The 8265-nt window shown below is 30.4% G+C and overlaps 1 long non-coding RNA gene across 1 annotated transcript; it reads left to right on the top strand.

Moving 5' to 3' along the window:
• Nucleotides 1-1601: 1601 nt before the first annotated feature.
• Nucleotides 1602-2928, top strand: LOC127158579 (uncharacterized). The gene is made up of 3 exons (XR_007826191.1): nucleotides 1602-1738; nucleotides 1902-2020; nucleotides 2256-2928. It is a non-coding gene; the product is annotated as an uncharacterized LOC127158579 (long non-coding RNA).
• The last annotated feature ends 5337 nt before the right edge of the window (nucleotides 2929-8265 follow it).

Below are 8265 nucleotides of genomic sequence, written 5' to 3'. Positions count from 1 at the left end.
ACAGATCATGTCAGGTAAAAGGGAAAGCTTCAGTTTTATGCACTGTAATGTTATACATTTCACGTTTATTTTTTACATTTTTTGTAAAGATTAATTTATTGCATTTGAAGTACACAATGATGCCATTAACACACTTAAATGGCAATGTGTTTTAAAGTCACTAAAAGTAAAGGATAGTATGACCTCAGTTTGTTATTAGAATAATATTAATGTGTGTTAAACAAATTGTAATATCAGCAAAATACATTTGAAGTTTATGCGGACTGAATTCTGCATTTCAAAACTTAAATACAAGAGTGGATACAAATTTTATTCTTCTGAGCAAACACTGTCCAGCTGTAAAAGTGAAAAAATACCTGATGCACCATTTTGGTTTATTTCCTTAGGTCTTAACACTAGTAGAACATGTTGCTTCAAATATATGTTATTACTGTGTTCTCTATTTGTCAGTTTTTTAAGGGTCTTAAAACCATCTTTATATATGCTGAGGTTGGAGGAACTGAGAGTCTTAGGCTCTGTTTCTTATCGACATTTTCCAGAAACTCCAACATTTGCAAAGAATCTCAATGACATTATTGCCCAGGTGAAAAAAAGTGCAGTAAAATACACTTTTTTAAAAGTACATTAGTGCACTTCCATAATGTACTTAAAGTGCTCTATTTTTTGTGCACTAAAATGTGAAATATAGCACTTCAAGTACTTTGTTAAAAGTATATTTACTGTTAAATTGTGAATTTTGGTACACATTCTAAAATGACACCTACTGTGTACTAGTCGCTTCATAAGGAAGCTGTTGTTTTCCATCATTAATAAATTAACTTGAATGTTAGAAATAATACATTTAATTAAAATGACTGTAAATGTAATTCATGTCAATGCAACATCAATGCAACACAGGTATGATGTGAGGGAACAAAATCCCTTCACACACCACCCAAATCCAAATGCATTTTAAGTAGTACATTTCTACTGTATTTTTGTTATGAAAATCCAAACAGAACTTAGTGACAGTATGTATAACAATCCACTAAAATTTTATGTAAAGCGATCACAGCACTCTTTTAAGCAACACAATTATTCAATGTACTTTATCTCGCACTTAAAATAAATTTCAGTGTTAGTGCTAATTAGTGTATTTAATAAGCATACTTAATTAGCATAGTTGGGAAAGTGTACTTATAATGATTACATTACTAATATATTTGAAATAAAATCTATTTAATTTAAACTTAGGAAAACAATATAAAAGTGTACTAGCACTGAACTAATTTTTGAATCATTCAAAGCACACTTTTATAAAAGTCCTCAGTTCTGTATATTTTTGTGGTAGTACACTTTATTTCAATGTACTAAAAATCAATTTAAATATCAGTGGTATTTAGTATACCTTTGCAATTACACTCATGTACCACTTAAGTAGAAATATGCTTTTAATTAGTGTATTTATAGTGTATATTTTACAATACCATTATGCACAAAAAAGAAGAATGTACTACAAATGTACTTGCTGGTTTTTTTTTTTTTTTTTAGTGCATTCAAGTACACTTTATGTAGATGAAGAAGTCAGTAATTCATGTGTGATCAGTAAGTGAAGTGTGTGTTTGTCATGGTGTTGAAGAAGAGGGTTGGGCGAGTGCCAGAATAAATACCATCTACTTCCTCTTCATCTTCACCTCTGCTTCATAACAGACTCACACAGCATCTCTGAACTGTCTGATTTTGGGCGAAAGATAAAATGGTAAGTTATTGCTCATGTTGTGAAAAAAAAAAGTGTACACACAATAAGTCTTAAAAGAATGTTTTGTTTTTGACAGACAGAATGCTATTTTATAATTCTGTGCTTTGTTGTGCACATATATTTTTTTTATATGAATGTTTGTATTTGTGTGTGTTTGCTTCAGGTTTTCGCTGTACCACAGAGGATCCTCCTGATCTGCCTGCTTCATTTTTGTACTTGTGCAGTCGGTCAGACTGTGAACCAAATAACTCTCATGAATATTGTCAGGAACTTTGAGAATAAGTATGTTGCTTTTGATTAAACATATACAGTTACAAAAAATAAAAACAAAAACAATAAAAATCATGAAATGGCAAGAAATATATTAATAAAAACTAATAATGTTGTTTTAAATCAAAATGAATAATATTGTAAATCAAAATGATTTAACATTACATTATTTTTTTTTTAAACTAACAATATTTGTTCATTTGATAAATAAGCTCTTACAAAGTATTACATTTCCACTGCTTTCCAGGTTAGGTAGCATGGGACAATATGCTGTCGCCTTCAGAGTCGAAAGAACAGATGTCAAGATTCCAACTACAGTGGTCAGGAGTTAATAACTCCACAAGTGAAAGAAACACTTCAGCGCAATGAGGTTTATAAGAGCAATAACCTTATTGCTGCAAAGGCTGTTCAAAATATACAAGATCATTCAGAGTTTCGCCTGAAGAATTATCTAAGGAATGTTTTGAGTGTAACAAACCAATGTGTGGTTTATTTCACTGTAAATTCACCCTGTTTGAATAAATGCATAGCAGAAATCGGGCGATTCAGCATTAGACGCAATCTTGAAGATTTAGAAAAATATGAGGGAATTAAAGCCTTTGCATTCAACAAAGTCTGGCAATATGATGAAAGGGAGGAGGTGATAAGGAGACTGAAAGGAATTGCATCTGCTTTGCCATATTATCAGTGTGAGAGAAACAAAGATGAATGTGATCACCTGTAAGAAGAGCAATGCTTGATAGAGCTGGTTTCCTCACACAGACAGTTTTATTTAGCTTTTCTGTTTTAATTGCAACATTAGCAAATTGGCAAATAAAATCAATCATCTGTAAAAGGATGACAGTTACTGTTAAAGTAAACTAATGACAGCATGTCTGCTTACTGCTGGAGCAAATAAAAATTGCTTTTATTGAGCATCATTTGTGGTTCAAATATGATCTTATTCAAACATATGGAGTTCCTTCTATTGTTTTATACCTTAATGCTGTGGCATGAATATTAAATGCTAGCGCAGATTTAGATGATACATAAATACATCATTTTGGGACTAGTGATTTATTGTGACCTCACAACTGTAAGTGTCAAACAGATAATAAAGTTCATTTCCACAAATGCTGTTTACACAGGACACACAGCAAATTTTGAAATCATATTTCAGTAATTACAAGACAATCAGCATCAGGTTTATTATAGACATGATTTTGTAGAATAAAATATGTTCACTTAGTAGTGCTGATACTACTATTCAAAATAATAATAATATGAATATAAATTATTTATTTATTTATTTATTTAAATATTTTTTTAATTATTATTTAAAAATAATAATTCTGATTTAAACAAAAATAATTTTAATTTTATTATTATTATTATTATTATAGAAATATATATAATAATATAATTATAAAATATAAAATTATATAATCACTTTTAATAAAATAAAAAATATATACACATGCTATTAAAGTCATTTTAAATAATACATTACAATTGCAATTTCACTACCAGCAAACACTGTTTTCCATCTTGTGTGATATTCACTAAAAATGGTGTAGAAAAAAAATTCACTCAGAAATTGCTGGTAAATTTCACAATTACAAACAAACAGCAAGTAACACATTGAATTAAATGTATTTTTTTTTTTTTTTCTTTTTTTTTTTGGTCAAATATACACCAATAATCTTTGTTTTATTTACAACTTTGAAAAATTATTTTTTACAGTGTTGAGAAGAACAAATGTCTTGCAGACCACTTCTACCACTCTAATAAAATATATGTGACCTTTGACCACAAAACCAGTCATAAGGGTCAGTTTTTTAAAATTGAGATTTACACATCATCTGAAAGCTGAATAAATAAGCTTGACGTATGGTTTGTTAGGATAGGACAATATTTGGTTGAGATGCAACTATTTGACAAAAAAAAAATCAAAATACTGAGAAAATCACCTTTAAAGTAGTCCAAATGAAGTTCTTAGCAATGCATATTACTAATAAAAAAAATAAGTTTTGATATATTTACAGTAGGAAATTTACAAAATATCTTCATGGAACATGATCTTTATTTAATATCCTAATTATTCTTGGCATAAAAGAAAAATCAATAATTTTGACCATACAGTGTATTGTTGGCTATTGCTACAAATATACCCGTGCTACTTATGACTGGTTTTGTGGTCCAGGGTCACATATTCATCTTTCAGTGTGCTGTTGAGCTGTCAGTCTGGTGCTGTTAACTGTATTTCATCCAGGTCGAGCCTGTCAATCAAACCTGAACACACACATTGAGTCTGTGGTGAAGGTACAGCTGCTCCTCATCCACACCCACAGGCTCCCCGGGCCCCGTCGCCTCTCTCTGCCCACAGGCCCGCTACTGACTGACCCTCTCAATGGAGGTCAGGACTCCACTCATGGAAACTATTGGATTCAGTCAGCTGGAGATGAAACATCTCCCACAGCATATTACCCCGGGGAACAGAGGCAGAGAGAGACTGTATGAGGACAGAAGCATCCGGATGCATGAGAGGAACCAGGTGTCAGGTGGAATTCAGTCAATAAGAACATTTCACTTCATAGTGAGATGAGTATAAAACAGAAAAAATGAGGTGAATAATAAAACGCCGCGGGTCGCTGCTGTAAACCCCTCAGGATACTGTATTGAGTCCAAACAGCTGCCCTGAGAATGTGTCTTTTCACCTCACAAACAGCTGAATATTGACACATTGAGTTTCTTTTACTTTTGTCTTGATGTGGCACGTCTCCCACTCGAGTTTGAGTGAAAGAAATGAAGCGGTTTATTTGGCGCTGCTGGAAAAGCGCATTGAGACATTATGCTGGTAATTTTGACTGTTGTGTCGGGAAATGAACGCTAGATGGCGACACAAGATCAGACCATAATTCAGTGTCCCCAAAAATCAACCACTTCTACACTACACTACTACTACTAACCCACTATTAATAATAATAATAGTATTTTATTTTCTGTTGTCTTCACCAACAATATACATACAATATTTTAATCGCCATTTTAAACATTTACTCCTGGTTTCACAGACAAGGCTTAAGCCTAGTCCTAGACTAAAATGTAAGTCTGAGCTTTTTCATCTAAAAGAAAGTTGAACTGATTGATCTTAAAATATATAAGTGTCGTTTTGTCTCAAGATGGAGACAACGGCAGTAATGTTTTTTTTTTTTTTCTAAGGCACGTTTATAAAAATTACTTAAATTGAACCTATTACCTAATTGAACCATGGCCTAATCCTGGCTTAGTTTAAGCCCTGTCTGCGAAACCAGGCCTTAGTCTTTTAATTAATGTTTAAAAATATCAAACAAATTATTAACATAAAGTATTTAATAAATATTTTAAACAATATACCATTTTAATACTTTTTAAATATTTTTTAAAAATAATTCAAATGCTAACAAAATACAATATATATACACTTTGTTGTCTAATAATAATAATAATAATAATAATAATAATAGCAATAGTACTTGCAATAGTTTTAATGTATATTATTTATAAATTATATATATTATTATTATTATTATTATTTAAACGAATAACAATAGTACTAGCAATAGTTTTAATTTATATTTTATTCTCTGTTTATTGTTTATTTTGTTCACGTTATTTATTGTTTTATTCTTCAGGACTATTATAACATTTTAATCGCCATTTAAAAAAATTGTCATTTAATTAACGTTTAAAAAGAAATCTAACAAGTATTAAAACATAGTACATTAGAAAAATATATTAAACAATATATTGTTTTAATACTTTTTAAATATTATAAATAATATATATATTTATAATATTTAAAAAGTAAAAGATATATATTTATTATTATTATTAATACTATATATATATATATATATAGTATTAATAATAATAATAAATAATAATATTATTAGATAAATATTTTAAACACATTATTTTTTAAAAAATATTTCATATGTTTAAAAACAATTAAAACGTTTAAAATGAAGATATATGTGTAATTATATACATATATAGTATACATAAATATAGTCATCATAAATGCTTGCTGTTTGTTACCGAAAATTCAAAAACTATAATACTCATATTATATCATTATATTTTTAATTATATATCATCATATTATATCATTGTCTCGCTATAATTATATTTATATATAATTAAATGTTTTTTAAATAATAAATAATTGCAGTTGCGTTTTGAACTCTATTAAACATAAAAAAAATACCTTCAAAAATACAACTTGCGTCCCAATGTGCATACTGTCCACCCTATCTGCCCTAAACAGTATTGAAAATGACTACTATCACATAGAATTTAGTATGGATAGTATGCACATTGGCACGCAGGCATAGTTTTAATCAATATACCGTCCACTTCTCTGTGTTTGATTGACAGCTACGTCACTATAGAAAACCACGCCCCCTCCAGCAGAGCTCGCGGAGTGAGTGAGCGTCACGTGCGCCTCCAGATCAGTCGCGCGGAGCAGCACGAGGAATAAACAGGAATAACGGAGAGACAGTTACGGGACGAATGGCGCTCATGGCCGGGATTATTTACGCGCTCACCTCGCTTTTCCTGGGGATTTGTGCAGGTCTGTCTGCTCCAAGGAATCATCCGGCGAATGAAGGTACGAGGGGACTGAATAAAGAGGAAAAGTTTAGGGCGCAGGGTGAAACCGTTTCATACGTTTAGATAGAGACCGCATCCAAAAGCATCTAAAACCTAGGGCCTTTAATGACGTACAAATGTTTACAAATCAACTGAGGTAATTAAAACATTAAGTTAATTGCACTGCCTTAAATGAGCGGATTTAAAGATGTTTAACACCATCACATTTATTTTACGCAGATATAAATGTAACTAATTATATTTTAGAACAGTTTCATTCTATACTGCTTTGATGCATTTAAATTCATCGATTTATTAGACCCATCTGGAGTTCATTTCTGAATGATTTTGTCATTAATATTGTGTTTTTAGGACATTATTTACTGAGGAGTGTCATTCTGTTTTGAGTATCAAACTTTGGTGGTTAAAAATCAAGGTTCTTTATTAACATCAAAGGTTCCACAAAAAAACTAAAACATTCATGGAACATTTTTATTGCACAAAAGTTCTTATGGTTATTAAAATGTTCTACTCACTAAAAAAGGTTCTTTTAAGAAGTTTCTGCCACGGAATGAAAAATAAAACGATAATTGAGACTTTTTATCTCACAGTTAAGACTTTTTTCACTTTATTTTTTGTTCACTTTGTTTTTGTTCAAGTTTAAGTCAGAACTGTGAAATATAAACTCAGAATTTTGAGAAATAAATGTGCAATTCTGAGAAAAAGAATTGTGAGAAGTTGCAGTTACCTTTTTTATTTTTTATTCTGTGGAGGAAACAAAAAGTGTTTTTTTTTTTTTCCCCAGAACTGTGAGAAACAAATCTGAGTTGTGAAACAAGAGAGTCAGCCTGCCCACTCCACTCTTCTGGGATGTAAAGATTCAGCTTTGCATTGCAGGAATAAATTACATTTCAAAATATATTCAAATAGAAATCGATTATTTGAAATGGTAATAATATTTCACAATATTACTGTTTTTACTGTATTTTTGCTAAATAAATGCAGGTTTGGTGTGCATAAGGGACTTCTTTAAAAATATATATAATAATTATAAAAAAATATATAAATAATTAATCCAAACTTTTGACTGGTACTGTAAGTTAATATTTGATATTTTCCATTCAGATTATGTGGAGGAAACAAAAAAAAGTGTCTTTTTTCAGAATTGTGAGAAGAAAACCATAATTGTGAATTTTAAACTTGAATTTGCAATGGAACAGTTTATATCTCGGAATTTCGAGTCTTTTCTTAAGTCAGAACTGAGAGATAAAAACTCGCAGTTACCTTTTATATTTTTTCATCCCATGGCATGAACCCAAAATTGTTTTTGGAACCTTTATTTTTCCCAGTGTTTTGGTTCCAGTCTTACATCTCATATATAAAAGCATTTACATTTTAGAAGCTGTCCGTGTGTTGATATCATCCAAAAATGTTCATGTCACGTATAAATACCTGCAAGTGAGATCAGCCTGCCCACTCCTCTGGGATGTAAAAATTCAGCATTGCATTGCAGGAATAAATGTAGTTATATTCAACTAGAAATCGGTTATTTAAAATTGTAATAATATTTCAAAATATTACAGTTTTTACTGTATTTTTTGCTACCCCTAAAGCATGTAAATTAAGTATTAAGTGAGACTAAACTC

Source organism: Labeo rohita, unplaced genomic scaffold (genome assembly GCF_022985175.1).
Source record: "Labeo rohita strain BAU-BD-2019 unplaced genomic scaffold, IGBB_LRoh.1.0 scaffold_158, whole genome shotgun sequence".
Taxonomy (NCBI): Eukaryota; Metazoa; Chordata; class Actinopteri; order Cypriniformes; family Cyprinidae; genus Labeo; species Labeo rohita.
Note: the sequence above shows the minus strand (reverse complement) of the source record. Positions and strands in the feature narration are given on the sequence as shown.